Source organism: Leptodactylus fuscus, chromosome 1, assembly GCF_031893055.1.
Source record: "Leptodactylus fuscus isolate aLepFus1 chromosome 1, aLepFus1.hap2, whole genome shotgun sequence".
Classification (NCBI taxonomy): domain Eukaryota; kingdom Metazoa; phylum Chordata; class Amphibia; order Anura; family Leptodactylidae; genus Leptodactylus; species Leptodactylus fuscus.
In genome coordinates this window covers 235,338,003-235,364,829 of record NC_134265.1, presented here as the reverse complement: position 1 = coordinate 235,364,829, position 26,827 = coordinate 235,338,003, and the positions used below count along the sequence as shown (strand labels likewise).

General features: G+C 43.3%; 14 non-coding genes across 14 annotated transcripts; 7 read left to right on the top strand and 7 right to left on the bottom strand.

Annotated features, from left to right (window-relative positions):
* Positions 1-2,619: 2,619 nt before the first annotated feature.
* TRNAF-GAA (transfer RNA phenylalanine (anticodon GAA)) lies at positions 2,620-2,692 on the bottom strand. The gene has a single exon. It is a non-coding gene; the product is annotated as a tRNA-Phe (tRNA).
* Positions 2,693-2,867: 175 nt separating this feature from the next.
* On the top strand, positions 2,868-2,950 carry TRNAL-CAG (transfer RNA leucine (anticodon CAG)). Its single transcript has one exon. It is a non-coding gene; the product is annotated as a tRNA-Leu (tRNA).
* A 2,695-nt stretch (positions 2,951-5,645) lies between these two features.
* On the bottom strand, positions 5,646-5,718 carry TRNAF-GAA (transfer RNA phenylalanine (anticodon GAA)). Its single transcript has one exon. It is a non-coding gene; the product is annotated as a tRNA-Phe (tRNA).
* A 6,946-nt stretch (positions 5,719-12,664) lies between these two features.
* On the bottom strand, positions 12,665-12,737 carry TRNAF-GAA (transfer RNA phenylalanine (anticodon GAA)). Its single transcript has one exon. It is a non-coding gene; the product is annotated as a tRNA-Phe (tRNA).
* Positions 12,738-12,912: 175 nt separating this feature from the next.
* On the top strand, positions 12,913-12,995 carry TRNAL-CAG (transfer RNA leucine (anticodon CAG)). The gene has a single exon. It is a non-coding gene; the product is annotated as a tRNA-Leu (tRNA).
* A 1,431-nt stretch (positions 12,996-14,426) lies between these two features.
* TRNAL-CAG (transfer RNA leucine (anticodon CAG)) lies at positions 14,427-14,509 on the top strand. The gene has a single exon. It is a non-coding gene; the product is annotated as a tRNA-Leu (tRNA).
* A 2,695-nt stretch (positions 14,510-17,204) lies between these two features.
* TRNAF-GAA (transfer RNA phenylalanine (anticodon GAA)) lies at positions 17,205-17,277 on the bottom strand. The gene has a single exon. It is a non-coding gene; the product is annotated as a tRNA-Phe (tRNA).
* A 1,444-nt stretch (positions 17,278-18,721) lies between these two features.
* Positions 18,722-18,794, bottom strand: TRNAF-GAA (transfer RNA phenylalanine (anticodon GAA)). The gene has a single exon. It is a non-coding gene; the product is annotated as a tRNA-Phe (tRNA).
* A 175-nt stretch (positions 18,795-18,969) lies between these two features.
* On the top strand, positions 18,970-19,052 carry TRNAL-CAG (transfer RNA leucine (anticodon CAG)). The gene has a single exon. It is a non-coding gene; the product is annotated as a tRNA-Leu (tRNA).
* A 1,432-nt stretch (positions 19,053-20,484) lies between these two features.
* Positions 20,485-20,567, top strand: TRNAL-CAG (transfer RNA leucine (anticodon CAG)). The gene has a single exon. It is a non-coding gene; the product is annotated as a tRNA-Leu (tRNA).
* Positions 20,568-21,742: 1,175 nt separating this feature from the next.
* Positions 21,743-21,815, bottom strand: TRNAF-GAA (transfer RNA phenylalanine (anticodon GAA)). Its single transcript has one exon. It is a non-coding gene; the product is annotated as a tRNA-Phe (tRNA).
* A 171-nt stretch (positions 21,816-21,986) lies between these two features.
* On the top strand, positions 21,987-22,069 carry TRNAL-CAG (transfer RNA leucine (anticodon CAG)). The gene has a single exon. It is a non-coding gene; the product is annotated as a tRNA-Leu (tRNA).
* Positions 22,070-23,254: 1,185 nt separating this feature from the next.
* On the bottom strand, positions 23,255-23,327 carry TRNAF-GAA (transfer RNA phenylalanine (anticodon GAA)). Its single transcript has one exon. It is a non-coding gene; the product is annotated as a tRNA-Phe (tRNA).
* A 175-nt stretch (positions 23,328-23,502) lies between these two features.
* Positions 23,503-23,585, top strand: TRNAL-CAG (transfer RNA leucine (anticodon CAG)). The gene has a single exon. It is a non-coding gene; the product is annotated as a tRNA-Leu (tRNA).
* The last annotated feature ends 3,242 nt before the right edge of the window (positions 23,586-26,827 follow it).

Genomic DNA, 26,827 nt, shown 5'->3' with positions numbered 1-26,827 from the left:
CCATAACAAATATTTATGTTACAAGTGTAAAGCCCATGTGATATATTTGATACACATACGCACCAATACACACTGAGTACATAATACATGTACATGGTATATCAAGTACATCTCATTTACACCAGAACACACATATATGTATTCAACAATGGAAAGAACTTTTATGCCTCCCTTTCATATCTACTTGTCACCACCCTCTGTGTTATCAGCAGTCAATATCTGCTTGCTGTGGAGACTGAAAATGTAACAATACAGACATGGACAAACAGAACATGTACACATAGCAGACACATGTAACATGTACATATAACTGACACACATATATGGGCCCATTCACTTTTCTGAACCTTCCATACAAACATGCAACGTCACACTGGAGCTCCAGACAAAACAAAACAAATGTCAATTAAATCAAAAAGAACTTGTCTGAACTAAAATAAAAATTTTCATATATTTTGTACCGTGATATCACTTATCGTCTCGGGACGGCTTATTCCTACAAATAGGCACAGAGTTAGTTATAATTCCCGCACAGCTAAATATTGAGGAGAAAACAAACCAAAACATGTAAATAGTTGCCTTCATCTTCTTACCAATTTGCATATTACTATAAAATAAACATAATAATGTTGATCTCATATTTATGCCATTTATCCAATTTTAAAAACATTACCATGAGAGGAGCATTCTCAAAATGGGAAACCTTTCCTGAATAAAAGGACACTATAGACATTCTAGAAATAACTTAATGTCCACCCCCAAGCCTATATACACACATATGTGTATACACATACCTACACTTAACCTGCAGTATCCTCACCACAAAACATATCATGTTTCCACTTTCCACTAACCAACAAACTAACAACACAATGCTAAGTGCCAAGCACATTAACCCTTTAGCTGGACTGTCAATTGATGCTCACTATACATTTCCTTACACTCAAAGCCTTTGTCCTTCGCTTAGGACACCAGCAATCTCTAGCCAAATGTCCCTGGTTTCCACAATTAAAACACTTCCTGGTTACCCTCTATCCCTGTATCTGTCCTGCCTATTCTCCATTGGTAACTCCTGCTCTTTTTTTTTTTTTTTTTTTTTTTTCTTGAGCGGCATCTTCTTCTCTCTCTCCCATTCCTATTAGTTCATATGGGGGTATACCCTACCTCAGAGGGTCCCTCCCCCATAATAGCTGATGGCCAGTCAGCCGTGAGCATCCCACTCCTCTAGGGCAATTAAGACAATAGAGGGTCACTTTTGACTCACCTAGTGGGACCTCCCAAACAGTCACTCTGTTTTCATTGAACTAATCTCTAATGTGCATGTTCTGGCGTAGTGCTCAGGGCAAAACCCTCATTTGGTTTCCACAGACTCCACTTTGTCTGTGTCCCTCTATCGAACACCCCTGAATCATTGCATGTACTTACTCAGATTCTACTCAGTCCTTAGTGTCCAAAACAAGGACTTTTCAATCACTCAGTACTTCCACTCTCGCAACTCTAGGGATTAAGGATGAAGAATAACTCTCTCTCCTGCACCGCTTTTTACACTCTATAACAGATGTAACAACCAAATGACAGCATGGACAGTAGACAAAGAATGAGGTATAACATTTCCCACCCCACTACAGACAACATACTATTCAGGTTCTTGCACACTATATAATATGGCATCGATTGTTATAACATATGCAGCACTAATCTTCACTCACCGACACACAGGATCCGGGACACGTAGGAACTCAGATTAGTTATTTGGCAAGAAAAGGACTTACCGTTACAGCGCCGTTTTATTCATCTGAGGTCCTCCGGGCCCGTCTCCAAATCGGTTGGTGAGTGGATCAGTACACTATCGGCTGCACATTTAACGATTATCGATGCCCCACGTTGGGCGTCAGGTTCTGTTAGGGACATTAAGGGGTCCCCATGATAGAGTATGTTGCTGAGTTCCAAATTAAATATCAGGCCTGAAGTAATTACGCCCATTATCAGGTCTGGAGAAGCCACACACACACAACTGATGGTGTATCAAGTGAGTTCTAATTTAATGGTGCACAAAGGTGGTTTAAATACAATACAGACAAGAGCAGGTTGGACTATTCTAACATAGTTGGCATAAAATAATTGGTTATAAGATAAACCTGGCACATGACTATTGGCTGAGGCCTTATGTATTTTGCATATCATTACAGCTTAATGGACTTTGTACTTTGTCCTTAAACAAAGAAAGCTTCAAAAACACTTATGTGTGAACTAGCAGCTCACACTATGTCTATATGCATATATCATGGAAACAGAGATAAGATGTCGTGTTGGTGCTAAATGAGTCTCAGTGACCTCCATATACCATGAAGATAAGATATACAAATAGCCAGCTGCGACTTACTTACACAGTTTATGTGTGAAAGGTTACAAGATGACTGACAAAATACAAAGATGGAGGATTTGACTCTAACATCGGCATCCGCGCAGCACATTGTCTTCTCCTGAAAGAACTGTTTTCAACCTTTTTTTTTTTCTATAGTTTCAGCAGTGCGCTACGCTCGATCAAAACCCCAACGAATTGGAAAGAAACGTAGCAAGCCTTTTCATTTGTTAGTGGATTTGTATTCAAAATTCATTTGCCGAAACCCGGGATCGAACCAGGGACCTTTAGATCTTCAGTCTAACGCTCTCCCAACTGAGCTATTTCGGCCTCTGTCCTGGGGTTTGCTGTCTCCCCGTTCACTAGTTGGGACATCTTTAGGCAAGGTGAAAATTCCCATGAGTCCAGAATGTACATAGGAGGGATGATTTTCTAATGAGTAGTTAATTGATTCCAAATAGCGTGCATGCGCGCGACATTGAGGGACTGAGGAAACTAATCCCATGTCAGGATGGCCGAGCAGTCTAAGGCGCTGCGTTCAGGTCGCAGTCTCCTCTGGAGGCGTTGGTTCGAATCCCACTTCTGACAGTGGTTTGATTTTTTTCCTGCTGGCGATAGCACCAGTGCAGAGAAATTCCTGCTGGCTCCCAATGGCAATTTCACTTTTACTTCTGACTATATAGCCTGACTCAGCTTGCTTGGCTGTAGAGCCAGTAATAAGGGTCCTAGCTTTCAGTGACCTGATTCTGTGTAACTTCCGCGTGACCCTCCTGAAAAGTACGTGACTCCGCAAGGGATTTTCTTGTGAAGACAAGAGTTCTGAATAATGTGCACTTGAATGGAGACCAAAGAGTAATCCAATCACAATCTGGAGGATCCGCTATGATGTCTGTCACAAACACCCCTTCTACATTCTGTCTGTGTGGACCGTTAAGGTAAAATAACGGCCTTTATTGTAAGAGACAAAGGTTTACAGCTGAAGCATGGAATAACATTTCTACAGCATTGGAACCTGGGGGAGACCTGGGAGAAATCGACATTCAGTGGGGCCTGGAGCTCATTGGACATTGCCATCTGGTTTTGACCAGCCAAGAGTCGAGCTCTGACTCTATACCCACTTAAAATCATCAATATAATGTAGCTGAGCAGGATCTATCTGCTAAAAAAAGACAGCCACCACTGTTGTGCACCTAGGACATGTCTTCTGGTGATGCAGCTGCGTGCTTTTGGAGGTGAACGCTATTCGGCGAGCAGCAAAGAAAATGGCAGCTGGTTCTTCGGGAGGGAACACGGAGAAGAGGTAAGGCTTCTTGGAGAAGTGTGGTAATATATGTCTCTGCCATTCAGCATTCTGCTGAATATTTCCGGATCTTTGCATTATTTAGTCTTTCTCACATTAATGACTGATGTGAAAGAGGGACTTCCCCCCCCATTTCCAGGATTACCTGCGCATTATGCAAGAAGGAAAGCTCGGTTCAGTTAGGATATAGAAAGAACCCAAAAACATTCATGTCAATTGTTCAATGTTTAAAACGAGGGTGTGACAAAACCCAGAATTGAATCGGGGACCTTTAGTCTACGCTCTCCCAACTGAGCTATTTCGGCATCCACGCAGCACATTGTCTTCTCCTGAAAGAACTGTTTTCAACCTTTTTTTTTTTCTATAGTTCCAGCAGTGCGCTACGCTCGATCGAAACCCCAACGAATTGGAAAGAAACGTAGCAAGCCTTTTCTTTTGTTAGTGGATTTGTATTCAAAATTCATTTGCCGAAACCCAGGATCGAACCAGGGTCCTTTAGATCTTCAGCCTAACGCTCTCCCAACTGAGCTATTTCGGCCTCTGTCCTGGGGTTTGCTGTCTCCCCGTTCACTTGTTGGGACATCTTTAGGCAAGGTGAAAATTCCCATGAGTACAGAATGTACATAGGAGGGATGATTTTCTAATGAGTAGTTAATTGATTCCAAATAGCGTGCATGCGCGCAACATTCAGGGACTGAGGAAACTAATCCCATGTCAGGATGGCCGAGCAGTCTAAGGCGCTGCGTTCAGGTCGCAGTCTCCTCTGGAGGCGTGGGTTCGAATTTCACTTCTGACAGTGGTTTGATTTTTTTCCTGCTGGCGATAGCACCAGTGCAGAGAAATTCCTGCTGGCTCCCAATGGCAATTTCACTTTTACTTCTGACTATATAGCCTGACTCAGCTTGCTTGGCTGTAGAGCCAGTAATAAGGGTCCTAGCTTTCAGTGACCTGATTCTGTGTAACTTCCGCGTGACCCTCCTGAAAAGTATGTGACTCAGCAAGGGATTTTCTTGTGAAGACAAGAGTTCTGAATAATGCGCACTTGAATGGAGACCAAAGACTAATCCAATCACAATCTGGAGGATCCGCTATGATGTCTGTCACAAACACCCCTTCTACATTCTGTCTGTGTGGACCGTTAAGGTAAAATAACGGCCTTTATTGTAAGAGACAAAGGTTTACAGCTGAAGCATGGAATAACATTTCTACAGCATTGGAACCTGGGGGAGACCTGGGAGAAATGACATTCAGTGGGGCCTGGAGCTCATTGGACATTGCCATCTGCTTTTGACCAGCCAAGAGTCGAGCTCTGACTCTATACCCACTTAAAATCATCAATATAATGTAGCTGAGCAGGGTCTATCTGCTAAAAAAAGACAGCCACTGCTGTTGTGCACCTAGGACATGTCTTCTGGTGATGCAGCTGCGTGCTTTTGGAGGTGAACGCTATTCGGCGAGCAGCAAAGAAAATGGCAGCTGGTTCTTCGGGAGGGAACACGGAGAAGAGGTAAGGCTTCTTGGAGAAGTGTGGTAATATATGTCTCTGCCATTCAGCATTCTGCTGAATATTTCCGGATCCTTGCATTATTTAGTCTTTCTCACATTAATGACTGATGTGAAAGAGGGACTCCCCCCCCCCATTTCCAGGATTACCTGCGCATTATGCAAGAAGGAAAGCTCGGTTCAGTTAGGATATAGAAAGAACCCAAAAACATTCATGTCAATTGTTCAATGTTTAAAACGAGGGTGTGACAAAACCCAGAATTAAATCGGGGACCTTTAGATCTTTAGTCTACGCTCTCCCAACTGAGCTATTTCGGCATCCGCGTAGCACATTGTCTTCTCCTAAAAGAACTGTTTTCAACCTTTTTTTTTTTTTCTATAGTTCCAGCAGTGCGCTACGCTCAATCGAAACCCCAACGAATTGGTAAGAAACGTAGCAAGCCTTTTCTTTTGTTAGTGGATTTGTATTCAAAATTCATTTGCCGAAACCCAGGATCGAACCAGGGACCTTTAGATCTTCAGTCTAACGCTCTCCCAACTGAGCTATTTCGGCCTCTGTCCTGGGGTTTGCTGTCTTCCCGTTCACTAGTTGGGACATCTTTAGGCAAGGTGAAAATTCCCATGAGTCCAGAATGTACATAGGAGGGATGACTTTCTAATGAGTAGTTAATTGATTCCAAATAGCGTGCATGCGCGCGATATTCAGGGACTGAGGAATCTAATCCCATGTCAGGATGGCCGAGCGGTCTAAGGCGCTACGTTCAGGTCGAATTCTCCTCTGGAGGCGTGAGTTCGAATCCCACTTCTGACAGAGGTTTGATTTTTTTTCCTGCTGGCGATAGCACCAGTGCAGAGAAATTCCTGCTGGCTCCCAATGGCAATTTCACTTTTACTTCTGACTATATAGCCTGACTCAGCTTGCTTGGCTGTAGAGCCAGTAATACGGGTCCTAGCTTTCAGTGACCTGATTCTGTGTAACTTCCGCGTGACCCTCCTGAAAAGTACATGACTCCACAATGGATTTTCTTGTGAAGACAAGAGTTCTGAATAATGCGCACTTGAATGGAGACCAAAGACTAATCCAATCACAATCTGGAGGATCCGCTATGATGTCTGTCACAAACACCCCTTCTACATTCTGTCTGTGTGGACCGTTAAGGTAAAATAACGGCCTTTATTGTAAGAGACAAAGGTTTACAGCTGAAGCATGGAATAACATTTCTATAGCATTGGAACCTGGGGGAGACCTGGGAGAAATGACATTCAGTGGGGCCTGGAGCTCATTGGACATTGCCATCTGGTTTTGACCAGCCAAGAGTCGAGCTCTGACTCTATACCCACTTAAAATCATCAATATAATGTAGCTGAGCAGGGTCTATCTGCTAAAAAAAGACAGCCACCGCTGTTGTGCACCTAGGACATGTCTTCTGGTGATGCAGCTGCGTGCTTTTGGAGGTGAACGCTATTCGGCGAGCAGCAAAGAAAATGGCAGCTGGTTCTTTGGGAGGGAACACGGAGAAGAGGTAAGGCTTCTTGGAGAAGTGTGGTAATATATGTCTCTGCCATTCAGCATTCTGCTGAATATTTCCGGATCCTTGCATTATTTAGTCTTTCTCACATTAATGACTGATGTGAAAGAGGGACTCCCCCCCCCCATTTCCAGGATTACCTGCGCATTATGCAAGAAGGAAAGCTCGGTTCAGTTAGGATATAGAAAGAACCCAAAAACATTCATGTCAATTGTTCAATGTTTAAAACGAGGGTGTGACAAAACCCAGAATTGAATCGGGGACCTTTAGTCTACGCTCTCCCAACTGAGCTATTTCGGTGTTAGGGACATTAAGGGGTCCCCATGATAGAGTATGTTGCTGAGTTCCAAATTAAATATCAGGCCTGAAGTAATTACGCCCATTATCAGGTCTGGAGAAGCCACACACACACAACTGATGGTGTATCAAGTGAGTTCTAATTTAATGGTGCACAAAGGTGGTTTAAATACAATACAGACAAGAGCAGGTTGGACTATTCTAACATAGTTGGCATAAAATAATTGGTTATAAGATAAACCTGGCACATGACTATTGGCTGAGGCCTTATGTATTTTGCATATCATTACAGCTTAATGGACTTTGTACTTTGTCCTTAAACAAAGAAAGCTTCAAAAACACTTATGTGTGAACTAGCAGCTCACACTATGTCTATATGCATATATCATGGAAACAGAGATAAGATGTCATGTTGGTGCTAAATGAGTCTCAGTGACCTCCATATACCATGAAGATAAGATATACAAATAGCCAGCTGTGACTTACTTACACAGTTTATGACTGACAAAATACAAAGATGGAGGATTTGACTCTAACATTCCCCCATTTTGAGATGGCTGAATACAGGAATTCATATTTAGGTACTTCAGTGACCTAATGTCTACTGCCGGACTTTACCAGATTCCCCTCATATGTTCCTGTATTCTAACCTAATCTCAATCATAGTTCTGGCCTTTTATATCTTGGTCTGCTCATCCTTTTGTATATGTTTTGTATTAAACAAACAAAATGAAGATAAGATTTTTACTACAACTTGCTGATATTTACTTGTTTATACTATGTATTGTTCCTAAAATATGAGGTGGTATTTTCTTAACTATATACTTCAAACATTTCCTGTTGCGTCAAAGAAACAGCTATATATGACATGACTTAGGCTAATATGGGGTTATGAGGACATATCCTACAATCTGACACATTCAGATCTTCGATCAAAATCATATGATGTTTAAGAAACTTATTGTCCCACTTCATTGTTAAATGTTCTATACAGGCTTATCGCCAGGACCATCTGTAACAGCATTATCAGGAGAATCTTCATCGCTTTGTGTGTAGATACTTTCTTGCAATATGAAGCATGGATACAATTAGGCTCTCCTTCAAATTTCACAGAAGTACTGGTTATCATCAGCATTTGGAAGGACCATCAAATCTTGTCTCCAAGGTTTTTCTCACGTGTCTCTTTATCACCATCAATCTCTTGGTTCAAATGAATAGGTCCCGCCCACTAACTTAAAATCTGAGAAGGAGAGAAAACTCAAAGCCATACATTAGTCAGATGTTTTTGCCAAGACATCACATAGTCAGCCAGTACACCATACCACATCTGTAGGAGTTGCCAAGAATACAACCCCCAAAGAAAGTTTGACATGGGTTAAAGCCAATTCTTCTCTTAGGAGGGTACCTTACAGAAAATACCAATACAAGTGACACACTATTTCTTCAGTAGCCGTCTATCTGCAGCCCCGTTTGTGATGGCTTTCTTCACCAGATATGCCTCAGACTTTTCTGAAGATAGATAACTATACACACAAGCACGTACTTATACCGTCTCACCTTTAGTAACTGCATATAGTTAACCTGCAATCTCTGGAACAGGTACAAGGGCTCTGGGCCTGGCTCTGAGAAACTTTTCACTTTTTGGCCTACTTTGCATTTAACACATGCCATGCAGTGTCTGTAGTGATGTTAAATCCTGCAGCCACCCATCCTCTGCTCACCAGGTCACACATGGCTACTTCTAAACATTGCTTTATGCCATCAGTGGGGACAATGCACTCAGTAAATATATTCTCTTACCACCGGAGATCAGGACTTGTACATCCTCTTTTACTGTAGTCCTGGACCATTTTTGGTGCCTCAGTGTTGTAAAACCTGAAAAGAGAGCTAAAAGGGGGGTTTGGGTCGAGTATAATGACCAATTATCAGTAAGGCATATCCCCTAGGCCTCTGCAACTGGGTTAGTGGCAGTGTCTGCCCACAAGTTACCTCTACTTTCCTTCGTATCAGCCTTAGTGTGTGTCCTGACTTTTGACTATACCCACCTGTGTGGAGGTGGCAGCATCACTACCTGAACAGCCTGGAAATCCTTTTAGGCTTAACATTAACCCTACAGAAAGCTCTCGCTCTCCAGATTGGACCATAGTCCCACTATATCAAACACCTACCCTCAGACATTGTACCCTGTCTCAGTGATGGCTTCTAGTTCAGCTTCATGAGCTGAGACCCATACAGTTCCATAATGGTTCTACTTTGTGCTTGGTTTTACCCTTGGTTTACCTCCTATTCAGTGACCATGACATATCTGGTGCAGAATCCACCATCATTCCCAAATCGAGAATCATCTAAAATAAAAGAACTCTCATCAGTGTTAACAATAGATTCATCATTTATTAACCAAATCAGCAAAAGTAAAATTAATTTTAAGTTATCTGACTCTCCTTACTCCTCCCCTGAAACTATTGTTAACAGGTTAGAAGGGACTTGTAGTGCAGCACAGAATGCAAAGCTTACATTAAGAAGACATAGATAAGACACACTGCAGCCTGAGATATCCAGCCATTGTCATCTTTGTTTCCAATGAAAGATTTATTACCCCTTTGTCTTATCATGGAAGCAGCTGCGCTGGCTCTCCCCACACTTGTCATAGCTGTAGTACTACATATCCCAGCAGACTTATTTATACAATCCCAAGTAAATTCAGTTCTTTAAAGCTTCTAAACACTCCAGAAATTCATTGAGGTAAGTAAATACTCAAAATATATCAGCCATTACAGAGCAGATATGTGAGTGACTTCTGATTTACTTACACAGCTATCTAACACCTTGTAGCAAACAATGACCCAGAAACACCACTTTAACTTTGTAGAACTGCAATTTATCTTTACCTGCATGTACATGTTAGGGGCGTTCTGTGCCCCTTGTGGCAAGATAGTTCACATGTATTGCCTACCCCTATGGGGCCTAATCCCATATCAGAAGGAACATCTGAATAACTTTTTCACACAATAAATCCCGATTGTTAACATTCTTGGAATTATAGTATAAACCCATAACAAATATTTATGTTACAAGTGTAAAGCCCATGTGATATATTTGATACACATACGCACCAATACACACTGAGTACATAATACATGTACATGGTATATCAAGTACATCTCATTTACACCAGAACACACATATATGTATTCAACAATGGAAAGAACTTTTATGCCTCCCTTTCATATCTACTTGTCACCACCCTCTGTGTTATCAGCAGTCAATATCTGCTTGCTGTGGAGACTGAAAATGTAACAATACAGACATGGACAAACAGAACATGTACACATAGCAGACACATGTAACATGTACATATAACTGACACACATATATGGGCCCATTCACTTTTCTGAACCTTCCATACAAACATGCAACGTCACACTGGAGCTCCAGACAAAACAAAACAAATGTCAATTAAATCAAAAAGAACTTGTCTGAACTAAAATAAAAATTTTCATATATTTTGTACCGTGATATCACTTATCGTCTCGGGACGGCTTATTCCTACAAATAGGCACAGAGTTAGTTATAATTCCCGCACAGCTAAATATTGAGGAGAAAACAAACCAAAACATGTAAATAGTTGCCTTCATCTTCTTACCAATTTGCATATTACTATAAAATAAACATAATAATGTTGATCTCATATTTATGCCATTTATCCAATTTTAAAAACATTACCATGAGAGGAGCATTCTCAAAATGGGAAACCTTTCCTGAATAAAAGGACACTATAGACATTCTAGAAATAACTTAATGTCCACCCCCAAGCCTATATACACACATATGTGTATACACATACCTACACTTAACCTGCAGTATCCTCACCACAAAACATATCATGTTTCCACTTTCCACTAACCAACAAACTAACAACACAATGCTAAGTGCCAAGCACATTAACCCTTTAGCTGGACTGTCAATTGATGCTCACTATACATTTCCTTACACTCAAAGCCTTTGTCCTTCGCTTAGGACACCAGCAATCTCTAGCCAAATGTCCCTGGTTTCCACAATTAAAACACTTCCTGGTTACCCTCTATCCCTGTATCTGTCCTGCCTATTCTCCATTGGTAACTCCTGCTCTTTTAATTTTTTTTTTTTTTTTTTTTCCCTTGAGCGGCATCTTCTTCTCTCTCTCCCATTCCTATTAGTTCATATGGGGGTATACCCTACCTCAGAGGGTCCCTCCCCCATAATAGCTGATGGCCAGTCAGCCGTGAGCATCCCACTCCTCTAGGGCAATTAAGACAATAGAGGGTCACTTTTGACTCACCTAGTGGGACCTCCCAAACAGTCACTCTGTTTTCATTGAACTAATCTCTAATGTGCATGTTCTGGCGTAGTGCTCAGGGCAAAACCCTCATTTGGTTTCCACAGACTCCACTTTGTCTGTGTCCCTCTATCGAACACCCCTGAATCATTGCATGTACTTACTCAGATTCTACTCAGTCCTTAGTGTCCAAAACAAGGACTTTTCAATCACTCAGTACTTCCACTCTCGCAACTCTAGGGATTAAGGATGAAGAATAACTCTCTCTCCTGCACCGCTTTTTACACTCTATAACAGATGTAACAACCAAATGACAGCATGGACAGTAGACAAAGAATGAGGTATAACATTTCCCACCCCACTACAGACAACATACTATTCAGGTTCTTGCACACTATATAATATGGCATCGATTGTTATAACATATGCAGCACTAATCTTCACTCACCGACACACAGGATCCGGGACACGTAGGAACTCAGATTAGTTATTTGGCAAGAAAAGGACTTACCGTTACAGCGCCGTTTTATTCATCTGAGGTCCTCCGGGCCCGTCTCCAAATCGGTTGGTGAGTGGATCAGTACACTATCGGCTGCACATTTAACGATTATCGATGCCCATCGTTGGGCGTCAGGTTCTGTTAGGGACATTAAGGGGTCCCCATGATAGAGTATGTTGCTGAGTTCCAAATTAAATATCAGGCCTGAAGTAATTACGCCCATTATCAGGTCTGGAGAAGCCACACACACACAACTGATGGTGTATCAAGTGAGTTCTAATTTAATGGTGCACAAAGGTGGTTTAAATACAATACAGACAAGAGCAGGTTGGACTATTCTAACATAGTTGGCATAAAATAATTGGTTATAAGATAAACCTGGCACATGACTATTGGCTGAGGCCTTATGTATTTTGCATATCATTACAGCTTAATGGACTTTGTACTTTGTCCTTAAACAAAGAAAGCTTCAAAAACACTTATGTGTGAACTAGCAGCTCACACTATGTCTATATGCATATATCATGGAAACAGAGATAAGATGTCGTGTTGGTGCTAAATGAGTCTCAGTGACCTCCATATACCATGAAGATAAGATATACAAATAGCCAGCTGCGACTTACTTACACAGTTTATGTGTGAAAGGTTACAAGATGACTGACAAAATACAAAGATGGAGGATTTGACTCTAACATCGGCATCCGCGCAGCACATTGTCTTCTCCTGAAAGAACTGTTTTCAACCTTTTTTTTTTTCTATAGTTCCAGCAGTGCGCTACGCTCGATCAAAACCCCAACGAATTGGAAAGAAACGTAGCAAGCCTTTTCATTTGTTAGTGGATTTGTATTCAAAATTCATTTGCCGAAACCCGGGATCGAACCAGGGACCTTTAGATCTTCAGTCTAACGCTCTCCCAACTGAGCTATTTCGGCCTCTGTCCTGGGGTTTGCTGTCTCCCCGTTCACTAGTTGGGACATCTTTAGGCAAGGTGAAAATTCCCATGAGTCCAGAATGTACATAGGAGGGATGATTTTCTAATGAGTAGTTAATTGATTCCAAATAGCGTGCATGCGCGCGACATTGAGGGACTGAGGAAACTAATCCCATGTCAGGATGGCCGAGCAGTCTAAGGCGCTGCGTTCAGGTCGCAGTCTCCTCTGGAGGCGTTGGTTCGAATCCCACTTCTGACAGTGGTTTGATTTTTTTCCTGCTGGCGATAGCACCAGTGCAGAGAAATTCCTGCTGGCTCCCAATGGCAATTTCACTTTTACTTCTGACTATATAGCCTGACTCAGCTTGCTTGGCTGTAGAGCCAGTAATAAGGGTCCTAGCTTTCAGTGACCTGATTCTGTGTAACTTCCGCGTGACCCTCCTGAAAAGTACGTGACTCCGCAAGGGATTTTCTTGTGAAGACAAGAGTTCTGAATAATGTGCACTTGAATGGAGACCAAAGAGTAATCCAATCACAATCTGGAGGATCCGCTATGATGTCTGTCACAAACACCCCTTCTACATTCTGTCTGTGTGGACCGTTAAGGTAAAATAACGGCCTTTATTGTAAGAGACAAAGGTTTACAGCTGAAGCATGGAATAACATTTCTACAGCATTGGAACCTGGGGGAGATCTGGGAGAAATGACATTCAGTGGGGCCTGGAGCTCATTGGACATTGCCATCTGGTTTTGACCAGCCAAGAGTCGAGCTCTGACTCTATACCCACTTAAAATCATCAATATAATGTAGCTGAGCAGGATCTATCTGCTAAAAAAAGACAGCCACCACTGTTGTGCACCTAGGACATGTCTTCTGGTGATGCAGCTGCGTGCTTTTGGAGGTGAACGCTATTCGGCGAGCAGCAAAGAAAATGGCAGCTGGTTCTTCGGGAGGGAACACGGAGAAGAGGTAAGGCTTCTTGGAGAAGTGTGGTAATATATGTCTCTGCCATTCAGCATTCTGCTGAATATTTCCGGATCCTTGCATTATTTAGTCTTTCTCACATTAATGACTGATGTGAAAGAGGGACTTCCCCCCCCATTTCCAGGATTACCTGCGCATTATGCAAGAAGGAAAGCTCGGTTCAGTTAGGATATAGAAAGAACCCAAAAACATTCATGTCAATTGTTCAATGTTTAAAACGAGGGTGTGACAAAACCCAGAATTGAATCGGGGACCTTTAGATCTTTAGTCTACGCTCTCCCAACTGAGCTATTTCGGCATCCGCGCAGCACATTGTCTTCTCCTAAAAGAACTGTTTTCAACATTTTTTTTTTCTATAGTTCCAGCAGTGCGCTACACTCGATCGAAACCCCAATGAATTGGAAAGAAACGTAGCAAGCCTTTTCTTTTGTTAGTGGATTTGTATTCAAAATTCATTTGCCGAAACCCGGGATCAAACCAGGGACCTTTAGATCTTCAGTCTAACGCTCTCCCAACTGAGATATTTCGGCCTCTGTCCTGGGGTTTGCTGTCTACCCGTTCACTAGTTGGGACATCTTTAGGCAAGGTGAAAATTCCCATGAGTACAGAATGTACATAGGAGGGATGATTTTCTAATGAGTAGTTAATTGATTCCAAATAGCGTGCATGCGCGTGACATTTAGGGACTGAGGAAACTAATCCCATGTCAGGATGGCTGAGCGGTCTAAGGTGCTGCGTTCAGGTCGCAGTCTCCTCTGGAGGCGTGGGTTCAAATCCCACTTCTGACAGTGGTTTGATTTTTTTCCTGCTGGCGATAGCACCAGTGCAGAGAAATTCCTGCTGGCTCCCAATGGCAATTTCACTTTTACTTCTGACTATATAGCCTGACTCAGCTTGCTTGGCTGTAGAGCCAGTAATAAGGGTCCTAGCTTACAGTGACCTGATTCTGTGTAACTTCCGCGTGACCCTCCTGAAAAGTACGTGACTCCGCAAGGGATTTTCTTGTGAAGACAAGAGTTCTGAATAATGCGCACTTGAATGGAGACCAAAGACTAATCCAATCACAATCTGGAGGATCCGCTATGATGTCTGTCACAAACACCCCTTCTACATTCTGTCTGTGTGTGGACTGTTAAGGTAAAATAACGGCCTTTATTGTAAGAGACAAAGGTTTACAGCTGAAGCATGGAATAACATTTCTACAGCATTGGAACCTGGGGGAGACCTGGGAGAAATGACATTCAGTGGGGCCTGGAGCTCATTGGACATTGCCATCTGGTTTTGACCAGCCAAGAGTCGAGCTCTGACTCTATACCCACTTAAAATCATCAATATAATGTAGCTGAGCAGGATCTATCTGCTAAAAAAAGACAGCCACCGCTGTTGTGCACCTAGGACATGTCTTCTGGTGATGCAGCTGCGTGCTTTTGGAGGTGAATGCTATTCGGCGAGCAGCAAAGAAAATGGCAGCTGGTTCTTCGGGAGGGAACATGGAGAAGAGGTAAGGCTTCTTGGAGAAGTGTGGTAATATATGTCTCTGCCATTCAGCATTCTGCTGAATATTTCCGGATCTTTGCATTATTTAGTCTTTCTCACATTAATGACTGATGTGAAAGAGGGACTCCCCCCCCCATTTCCAGGATTACCTGCGCATTATGCAAGAAGGAAAGCTCGGTTCAGTTAGGATATAGAAAGAACCCAAAAACATTCATGTCAATTGTTCAATGTTTAAAACGAGGGTGTGACAAAACCCAGAATTGAATCGGGGACCTTTAGTCTACGCTCTCCCAACTGAGCTATTTCGGCATCCACGCAGCACATTGTCTTCTCCTGAAAGAACTGTTTTCAACCTTTTTTTTTTTCTATAGTTCCAGCAGTGCGCTACGCTCGATCGAAACCCCAACGAATTGGAAAGAAACGTAGCAAGCCTTTTCTTTTGTTAGTGGATTTGTATTCAAAATTCATTTGCCGAAACCCAGGATCGAACCAGGGTCCTTTAGATCTTCAGCCTAACGCTCTCCCAACTGAGCTATTTCGGCCTCTGTCCTGGGGTTTGCTGTCTCCCCGTTCACTTGTTGGGACATCTTTAGGCAAGGTGAAAATTCCCATGAGTACAGAATGTACATAGGAGGGATGATTTTCTAATGAGTAGTTAATTGATTCCAAATAGCGTGCATGCGCGCAACATTCAGGGACTGAGGAAACTAATCCCATGTCAGGATGGCCGAGCAGTCTAAGGCGCTGCGTTCAGGTCGCAGTCTCCTCTGGAGGCTTGGGTTCGAATTTCACTTCTGACAGTGGTTTGATTTTTTTCCTGCTGGCGATAGCACCAGTGCAGAGAAATTCCTGCTGGCTCCCAATGGCAATTTCACTTTTACTTCTGACTATATAGCCTGACTCAGCTTGCTTGGCTGTAGAGCCAGTAATAAGGGTCCTAGCTTTCAGTGACCTGATTCTGTGTAACTTCCGCGTGACCCTCCTGAAAAGTATGTGACTCAGCAAGGGATTTTCTTGTGAAGACAAGAGTTCTGAATAATGCGCACTTGAATGGAGACCAAAGACTAATCCAATCACAATCTGGAGGATCCGCTATGATGTCTGTCACAAACACCCCTTCTACATTCTGTCTGTGTGGACCGTTAAGGTAAAATAACGGCCTTTATTGTAAGAGACAAAGGTTTACAGCTGAAGCATGGAATAACATTTCTACAGCATTGGAACCTGGGGGAGACCTGGGAGAAATGACATTCAGTGGGGTCTGGAGCTCATTGGACATTGCCATCTGCTTTTGACCAGCCAAGAGTCGAGCTCTGACTCTATACCCACTTAAAATCATCAATATAATGTAGCTGAGCAGGGTCTATCTGCTAAAAAAAGACAGCCACCGCTGTTGTGCACCTAGGACATGTCTTCTGGTGATGCAGCTGCGTGCTTTTGGAGGTGAACGCTATTCGGCGAGCAGCAAAGAAAATGGCAGCTGGTTCTTCGGGAGGGAACACGGAGAAGAGGTAAGGCTTCTTGGAGAAGTGTGGTAATATATGTCTCTGCCATTCAGCATTCTGCTGAATATTTCCGGATCCTTGCATTATTTAGTCTTTCTCACATTAATGACTGATGTGAAAGAGGGACTCCCCCCCCCCATTTCCAGGATTACCTGCGCATTATGCAAGAAGGAAAGCTCGGTTCAGTTAGGATATAGAAAGAACCCAAAAACATTCATGTCAATTGTTCAATGTTTAAAACGAGGGTGTGACAAAACCCAGAATTGAATCGGGGACCTTTAGATCTTTAGTCTACGCTCTCCCAACTGAGCTATTTCGGCATCCGCGTAGCACATTGTCTTCTCCTAAAAGAACTGTTTTCAACCTTTTTTTTTTTTCTATAGTTCCAGCAGTGCGCTACGCTCGATCGAAACCCCAACGAATTGGTAAGAAACGTAGCAAGCCTTTTCTTTTGTTAGTGGATTTGTATTCAAAATTCATTTGCCGAAACCCAGGATCGAACCAGGGACCTTTAGATCTTCAGTCTAACGCTCTCCCAACTGAGCTATTTCGGCCTCTGTCCTGGGGTTTGCTGTCTTCCCGTTCACTAGTTGGGACATCTTTAGGCAAGGTGAAAATTCCCATGAGTCCAGAATGTACATAGGAGGGATGACTTTCTAATGAGTAGTTAATTGATTCCAAATAGCGTGCATGCGCGCGATATTCAGGGACTGAGGAATCTAATCCCATGTCAGGATGGCCGAGCGGTCTAAGGCGCTACGTTCAGGTCGAATTCTCCTCTGGAGGCGTGAGTTCGAATCCCACTTCTGACAGAGGTTTGATTTTTTTTCCTGCTGGCGATAGCACCAGTGCAGAGAAATTCCTGCTGGCTCCCAATGGCAATTTCACTTTTACTTCTGACTATATAGCCTGACTCAGCTTGCTTGGCTGTAGAGCCAGTAATAAGGGTCCTAGCTTTCAGTGACCTGATTCTGTGTAACTTCCGCGTGACCCTCCTGAAAAGTACATGACTCCACAATGGATTTTCTTGTGAAGACAAGAGTTCTGAATAATGCGCACTTGAATGGAGACCAAAGACTAATCCAATCACAATCTGGAGGATCCGCTATGATGTCTGTCACAAACACCCCTTCTACATTCTGTCTGTGTGGACCGTTAAGGTAAAATAACGGCCTTTATTGTAAGAGACAAAGGTTTACAGCTGAAGCATGGAATAACATTTCTATAGCATTGGAACCTGGGGGAGACCTGGGAGAAATGACATTCAGTGGGGCCTGGAGCTCATTGGACATTGCCATCTGGTTTTGACCAGCCAAGAGTCGAGCTCTGACTCTATACCCACTTAAAATCATCAATATAATGTAGCTGAGCAGGGTCTATCTGCTAAAAAAAGACAGCCACCGCTGTTGTGCACCTAGGACATGTCTTCTGGTGATGCAGCTGCGTGCTTTTGGAGGTGAACGCTATTCGGCGAGCAGCAAAGAAAATGGCAGCTGGTTCTTTGGGAGGGAACACGGAGAAGAGGTAAGGCTTCTTGGAGAAGTGTGGTAATATATGTCTCTGCCATTCAGCATTCTGCTGAATATTTCCGGATCCTTGCATTATTTAGTCTTTCTCACATTAATGACTGATGTGAAAGAGGGACTCCCCCCCCCCATTTCCAGGATTACCTGCGCATTATGCAAGAAGGAAAGCTCGGTTCAGTTAGGATATAGAAAGAACCCAAAAACATTCATGTCAATTGTTCAATGTTTAAAACGAGGGTGTGACAAAACCCAGAATTGAATCGGGGACCTTTAGATCTTTAGTCTACGCTCTCCCAACTGAGCTATTTCGGCATCCGCGCAGCACATTGTCTTCTCCTGAAAGAACTGTTTTCAACCTTTTTTTTTTTCTATAGTTCCAGCAGTGCGCTACGCTCGATCGAAACCCCAACGAATTGGAAAGAAACGTAGCAAGCCTTTTCTTTTGTTAGTGGATTTGTATTCAAAATTCATTTGCCGAAACCCGGGATCGAACCAGGGACCTTTAGATCTTCAGTCTAACGCTCTCCCAACTGAGCTATTTCGGCCTCTGTCCTGGGGTTTGCTGTCTCCCCGTTCACTAGTTGGGACATCTTTAGGCAAGGTGAAAATTCCCATGAGTACAGAATGTACATAGGAGGGATGATTTTCTAATGAGTAGTTAATTGATTCCAAATAGCGTGCATGCGCGCGACATTTAGGGACTGAGGAAACTAATCCCATGTCAGGATGGCCGAGCGGTCTAAGGCGCTGCGTTCAGGTCGCAGTCTCCTCTGGAGGCGTGGGTTCGAATCCCACTTCTGACAGTGGTTTGATTTTTTTCCTGCTGGCGATAGCACCAGTGCAGAGAAATTCCTGCTGGCTCCCAATGGCAATTTCACTTTTACTTCTGACTATATAGCCTGACTCAGCTTGCTTGGCTGTAGAGCCAGTAATAAGGGTCCTAGCTTACAGTGACCTGATTCTGTGTAACTTCCGCGTGACCCTCCTGAAAAGTACGTGACTCCGCAAGGGATTTTCTTGTGAAGACAAGAGTTCTGAATAATGCGCACTTGAATGGAGACCAAAGACTAATCCAATGACAATCTGGAGGATCCGCTATGATGTCTGTCACAAACACCCCTTCTACATTCTGTCTGTGTGGACCGTTAAGGTAAAAGAACGGCCTTTATTGTAAGAGACAAAGGTTTACAGCTGAAGCATGGAATAACATTTCTACAGCATTGGAACCTGGGTAAGACCTGGGAGAAATGACATTCAGTGGGGCCTGGAGCTCATTGGACATTGCCATCTGGTTTTGACCAGCCAAGAGTCGAGCTCTGACTCTATACCCACTTAAAATCATCAATATAATGTAGCTGAGCAGGGTCTATCTGCTAAAAAAAGACAGCCACCGCTGTTGTGCACCTAGGACATGTCTTCTGGTGATGCAGCTGCGTGCTTTTGGAGGTGAACGCTATTCGGCGAGCAGCAAAGAAAATGGCAGCTGGTTCTTCGGGAGGGAACACGGAGAAGAGGTAAGGCTTCTTGGAGAAGTGTGGTAATATATGTCTCTGCCATTCAGCATTCTGCTGAATATTTCCGGATCATTGCAGTATTTAGTCTTTCTCACATTAATGACTGATGTGAAAGAGGAACTTCCCCCCCCATTTCCAGGATTACCTGCGCATTATGCAAGAAGGAAAGCTCGGTTCAGTTAGGATATAAAAAGAACCCAAAAACATTCATGTCAATTGTTCAATGTTTAAAACGAGGGTGTGACAAAACCCAGAATTGAATCGGGGACCTTTAGATCTTTAGTCTACGCTCTCCCAACTGAGCTATTTCGGCATCCGCGCAGCACATTGTCTTCTCCTGAAAGAACTGTTTTCAACCTTTTTTTTTTTCTATAGTTCCAGCAGTGCGCTACGCTCGATCGAAACCCCATTGAATTGGAAAGAAACGTAGCAAGCCTTTTCTTTTGTTAGTGGATTTGTATTCAAAATTCATTTGCCGAAACCCGGGATCGAACCAGGGACCTTTAACTCTTCAGTCTAACGCTCTCCCAACTGAGCTATTTCGGCCTCTGTCCTGGGGTTTGCTGTCTACCCGTTCACTAGTTGGGACATCTTTAGGCAAGGTGAAAATTCCCATGAGTACAGAATGTACATAGGAGGGATGATTTTCTAATGAGTAGTTAATTGATTCCAAATAGCGTGCATGCGCGCGACATTCAGGGACTGAGGAAACTAATCTCATGTCAGGATGGCCGAGCGGTCTAAGGCGCTGCGTTCAGGTCGCAGTCTCCTGTGGAGGCGTGGGTTCGAATCCCACTTCTGACAGTGGTTTGATTTTAATCCTGCTGGAAATAGCACCAGTGCAGAGAAATTCCTGCTGGCTCCCAATGGCAATTTCACTTTTACTTCTGACTATATAGCCTGACTCAGCTTGCTTGGCTGTAGAGCCAGTAATAAGGGTCCTAGCTTTCAGTGACCTGATTCTGTGTAACTTCCGCCTGACCCTCCTGAAAAGTACGTGACTCCGCAAGGGATTTTCTTGTGAAGACAAGAGTTCCGAATAATGCGCACTTGAATGGAGACCAAAGACTAATCCAATCACAATCTGGAGGATCCGCTATGATGTCTGTCACAAACACCCCTTCTACATTCTGTCTGTGTGGACCGTTAAGGTAAAAGAACGGCCTTTATTGTAAGAGACAAAGGTTTACAGCTGAAGCATGGAATAACATTTCTACAGCATTGGAACCTGGGAGAAATGACATTCAGTGGGGCCTGGAGCTCATTGGACATTGCCATCTGCTTTTGACCAGCCAAGAGTCGAGCTCTGACTCTATACCCACTTAAAATCATCAATATAATGTAGCTGAGCAGGGTCTATCTGCTAAAAAAAGACAGCCTCCGCTGTTGTGCACCTAGGACATGTCTTCTGGTGATGCAGCTGCGTGCTTTTGGAGGTGAACGCTATTCGGCGAGCAGCAAAGAAAATGGCAGCTGGTTCTTCGGGAGGGAACACGGAGAAGAGGTAAGGCTTCTTGGAGAAGTGTGGTAATATATGTCTCTGCCATTCAGCATTCTGCTGAATATTTCCGGATCCTTGCATTATTTAGTCTTTCTCACATTAATGACTGATGTGAAAGAGGGACTTCCCCCCCCCATTTCCAGGATTACCTGCGCATTATGCAAGAAGGAAAGCTCGGTTCAGTTAGGATATAGAAAGAACCCAAAAACATTCATGTCAATGGTTCAATGTTTAAAACGAGGGTGTGACAAAACCTAGAATTGAATCGGGGACCTTTAGATGTTTAGTCTACGCTCTCCCAACTGAGCTATTTCGGCATCCGCACAGCACATTATCTTCTCCTGAAAGAACTGTTTTCAACCTTTTTTTTTTTTCTATAGTTCCAGCAGTGCGCTACGCTCGATCAAAACCCCAACGAATTGGAAAGAAACGTAGCAAGCCTTTTCTTTTGTTAGTGGATTTGTATTCAAAATTCATCTGCCGAAACCCGGGATCGAACCAGGGACCTTTAGATCTTCAGTCTAACGCTCTCCCAACTGAGCTATTTCGGCCTCTGTCCTAGGGTTGGCTGTCTACCCGTTCACTAGTTGGGACATCTTTAAGCAAGGTGAAAATTCCCATGAGTACAGAATGTACATAGGAGGGATGATTTTCTAATGAGTAGTTGATTCCAAATAGCGTGCATGCGCGCGACATTCAGGGACTGAGGAAACTAATCCCATGTCAGGATGGCCGAGCGGTCTAAGGCGCTGCGTTCAGGTCGCAGTCTCCTCTGGAGGCGTGGGTTCGAATCCCACTTCTGACAGTAGTTTGATTTTTTTCCTGCTGGCGATAGCACCAGTGCAGAGAAATTCCTGCTGGCTCCCAATGGCAATTTCACTTTTACTTCTGACTATATAGCCTAACTCAGCTTGCTTGGCTGTAGAGCCAGTAATAAGGGTCCTAGCTTACAGTGACCTGATTCTGTGTAACTTCCGCGTGACCCTCCTGAAAAGTAAGTGACTCCGCAAGGGATTTTCTTGTGAAGACAAGAGTTCTGAATAATGCGCACTTGAATGGAGACCAAAGACTAATCCAATCACAATCTGGAGGATCCGCTATGATGTCTGTCACAAACACCCCTTCTACATTCTGTCTGTGTGGACCGTTAAGTGAAAATAATGGCCTTTATTGTAAGAGACAAAGGTTTACAGCTGAAGCATGGAATAACATTTCTACAGCATTGTAACCTGGGGGAGACCTGGGAGAAATGACATTCAGTGGGGCCTGGAGCTCATTGGACATTGCCATCTGGTTTTGACCAGCCAAGAGTCGAGCTCTGACTCTATACCCACTTAAAATCATCAATATAATGTAGCTGAGCAGGGTCTATCTGCTAAAAAAAGACAGCCACCGCTGTTGTGCACCTAGGACATGTCTTCTGGTGATGCAGCTGCGTGCTTTTGGAGGTGAACGCTATTCGGCGAGCAGCAAAGAAAATGGCAGCTGGTTCTTCGGGAGGGAACACGGAGAAGAGGTAAGGCTTCTTGGAGAAGTGTGGTAATATATGTCTCTGCCATTCAGCATTCTGCTGAATATTTCCGGATCTTTGCATTATTTAGTCTTTCTCACATTAATGACTGATGTGAAAGAGGGACTCCAACCCCCATTTCCAGGATTACCTACGCATTATGCAAGAAGGAAAGCTCGGTTCAGTTAGGATATAGAAAGAACCCAAAAACATTCATGTCCATTGTTCAATGTTTAAAACGAGGGTGTGACAAAACCCAGAATTGAATCGGGGACCTTTAGATCTTTAGTCTACGCTCTCCCAACTGAGCGATTTTGGCATCCGCGCAGCACATTGTCTTCTCCTGAGAGAACTGTTTTCAACCTTTTTTTTTTTTCTATAGTTCCAGCAGTGCGCTACGCTCGATCGAAACCCCAACGAATTGGAAAGAAACGTAGCAGGCCTTTTCTTTTGTTATTGATTTTGTATTCAAAATTCATTTGCCGAAACCCGGGATCGAACCAGGGACCTTTAGATCTTCAGTCTAACGCTCTCCCAACTGAGCTATTTCGGCCTCTGTCCTGGGGTTTGCTGTCTCCCCGTTCACTAGTTGGGACATCTTTAGGCAAGGTGAAAATTCCCATGAGTATAGAATGTACATAGGAGGGATGATTTTCTAATGAGTAGTTAATTGATTCCAAATAGCGTGCATGCGCGCGACATTCAGGGACTGAGGAAACTAATCCCATGTCAGGATGGCCGAGCGGTCTAAGGCGCTGCGTTCAGGTCGCAGTCTCCTCTGGAGGCGTGGGTTCGAATCCCACTTCTGACAGTGGTTTGATTTTTTTCCTGCTGGCGATAGCACCAGTGCAGAGAAATTCCTGCTGGCTCCCAATGGCAATTTCACTTTTACTTCTGACTATATAGCCTGACTCAGCTTGCTTGGCTGTAGAGCCAGTAATAAGGGTCCTAGCTTACAGTGACCTGATTCTGTGTAACTTCCGCGTGACCCTCCTGAAAAGTATGTGACTCCGCAAGGGATTTTCTTGTGAAGACAAGAGTTCTGAATAATGCGCACTTGAATGGAGACCAAAGACTAATCCAATCACAATCTGGAGGATCCGCTATGATGTCTGTCACAAACACCGCTTCTACATTCTGTCTGTGTGGACCGTTAAGGTAAAAGAACGGCCTTTATTGTAAGAGACAAAGGTTTACAGCTGAAGCATGGAATAACATTTCTACAGCATTGGAACCTGGGGGAGACCTGGGAGAAATGACATTCAGTGGGGCCTGGAGCTCATTGGACATTGCCATCTGGTTTTGACCAGCCAAGAGTCGAGCTCTGACTCTATACCCACTTAAAATCATCAATATAATGTAGCTGAGCAGGGTCTATCTGCTAAAAAAAGACAGCCACCGCTGTTGTGCACCTAGGACATGTCTTCTGGTGATGCAGCTGCGTGCTTTTGGAGGTGAACGCTATTCGGCGAGCAGCACAGAAAATGGCAGCTGGTTCTTCGGGAGGGAACACGGAGAAGAGGTAAGGCTTCTTGGAGAAGTGTGGTAATATATGTCTCTGCCATTCAGCATTCTGCTGAATATTTCCGGATCCTTGCATTATTTAGTCTTTCTCACATTAATGACTGATGTGAAAGAGGGACTCCCCCCCCATTTCCAGGATTACCTGCGCATTATGCAAGAAGGAAAGCTCGGTTCAGTTAGGATATAGAAAGAACCCAAAAACATTCATGTCAATTGTTCAATGTTTAAAACGAGGGTGTGACAAAACCCAGAATTGAATCGGGGACCTTTATTTATTCTTTATTTATATTTATACACAAGAAAGTACAGTGACATTAGGTGTAATCAGTCAAAGATATAAACACCAATGATTTCTTTGAAAATTCCAATAAAACAAGTAAACGAAATCCAACAAATAAGTTGAGTATAATAAAACACATTATGTCAAAAGAACATACAGTTGTGTAGGTCATTCTGTATAAGTATTAAGTAACTACCTGAAAAACTTCAAATGCGAGCATAAGAAGGCAAGCGGGGGGGGGCAACAAAGAAAGAAGTAAAGAAGCAAGAAAAGAGGACCTGATTCCCAAAAGGAAGAAATCCCAGAAGGAATCACGATACCAAGTTCCACCACTTCTTCCAAACCTTGACATAGCGATCGTGAGATCTATCTTTCCAACTCACTAACTCCTCGAAACGAGCAATTTGGTGTGATTTCTCCAGCCATGCCTGAAAGGTTGGGGGGGAAGAACTTAACCAGTGTAAGGGAATCAGCGACTTTGCTGCGCCAATCAAGTGGAACCACAGCTCTCGTTTATGTGGACTCAAAGAACCTGCAGGGCCCGTGAGAAAGACTTGATCCGGGAAAAGCACCTGTGATGTTTTGAAAAGTCTGTTAATAAAGTCTGATATCTCTCTCCAAAATGGTTCAATTAGATCACACGACCACCAGATGTGTAACATCGTGCCTACTTCAGAATTACAGCGCCAACACTTATTAGAATCTTTAAGGCCATGTCTAAAGAGCCAATCCGGCGTGCGATACCACCTAGTTAAAACTTTATAGTGGAGTTCCTGTAAGCGCACACACCTAGATTGTCCAAAACTACGTTTCAAGATAAAATCTACATCTTCCTCAGAAAAGGTCAAGGCCAATTCTTTCTCCCAATCAGAGACATAAGGGGGTTTGTCAATGTCAGCATAATCCGCAAGCATTCGTTTACAGCATGAGACTTTTCGTTGGGACGGTAATTTCGCAAGTAGACCCTTCTCAAAAGCTGTAAGCTTACGACATGGGTTGGCAATTGATAGCAGTTTCTTAATAACACTATAAAATTGCGCGTAATGGAGGAAGTGAGGCTTGACAGAAGGAGCTAATGCATGAAGCTGTGTTTGAGAAATAGGTAAGCCGTCCTCAATTAAATCCTTAAGTCTAACTTCTTTCAAAACATTCCAGATGGAACCACTGAGTAACGGCGTGTTATGGGTTAACAGCGGAAGGAACGGAATGAGGTCTGCAGGCAAAATTGGGGAGGGTGTTGGAGCCAAACGTTCTTTATGTTTAAGCCAAACCTCGCACGGGCCCTTTAATAACAAATTTAGGTCTCCACGACAGTAAGAAGGTGTGGGGAACCAAAGAGGTTTGAAATAAAAGTCATCAAAGAGGCTTTGTGCCAAGACCGTGACTAAAGAAATCTTATGAGGGAGAGCATAGTACATCCAGCGGGAGAGCTGAATAGCCTCATAACAGGCTTGTAGGTCTGGTAGAGCAATTCCACCGCTTTGTCTTCATTTAACAAGAAGTCTATATGGTAACCTAGGAGGTCTGTGGTTCCAGAGAAAGGCCGAGAAAAGCCGTCGAGTTTGGTGAAAATAAGATCGAGGTACAAAAATGGGTAACATCTGCAATACATATAACATTTTTGGGACAATATAAACTTGCAAGAGATTTTTTCTGCCTAACCAGGACAAATATGGAAGATTATAATCCTTCAGCAGTGACTTGAGTTCAGAGAGCAAGGGAACATAGTTTAGCGAGAAAACATCCTCAATATCAGAGGGCAAATGTACACCAAGATATTTCAAGGACTTAGTTTTCCACTGGTAGGGTGTTGAGCTTTGCAAAACTTTAATCTGGGAAGGTGGTATAGACACATTGAGAATTTCCGATTTCGTGTCATTAATTTTATAATTGGAAAGGGAGCCATAAGTAACTATAAGGGATTGAAGTTCCGGCAGAGACGTTACGGGGTCAGACAGCAGGAACAACACGTCGTCTGCATAAGCCATCGTGTGCATTGATTTATCTGCAAATTGGAAACCTGAAATATTTGGATTTTGTCTCACTGCCTGGAGGAAAGTCTCCAGGGAGAGGACAAATAGGGTAGGGGAGAGAGGGCACCCCTGTCTGGTCCCGTTGGATATATCAAAGCAGCCTGAAAAGGAACCATTAATCTTAATCCGAGCATGAGGTTGGGCATAGAGAGAGAGAACAGCTCTAACAAAAGGAGGTGGAATACCAAAAGCTAGTAAAGTTTCCGACATATAGTT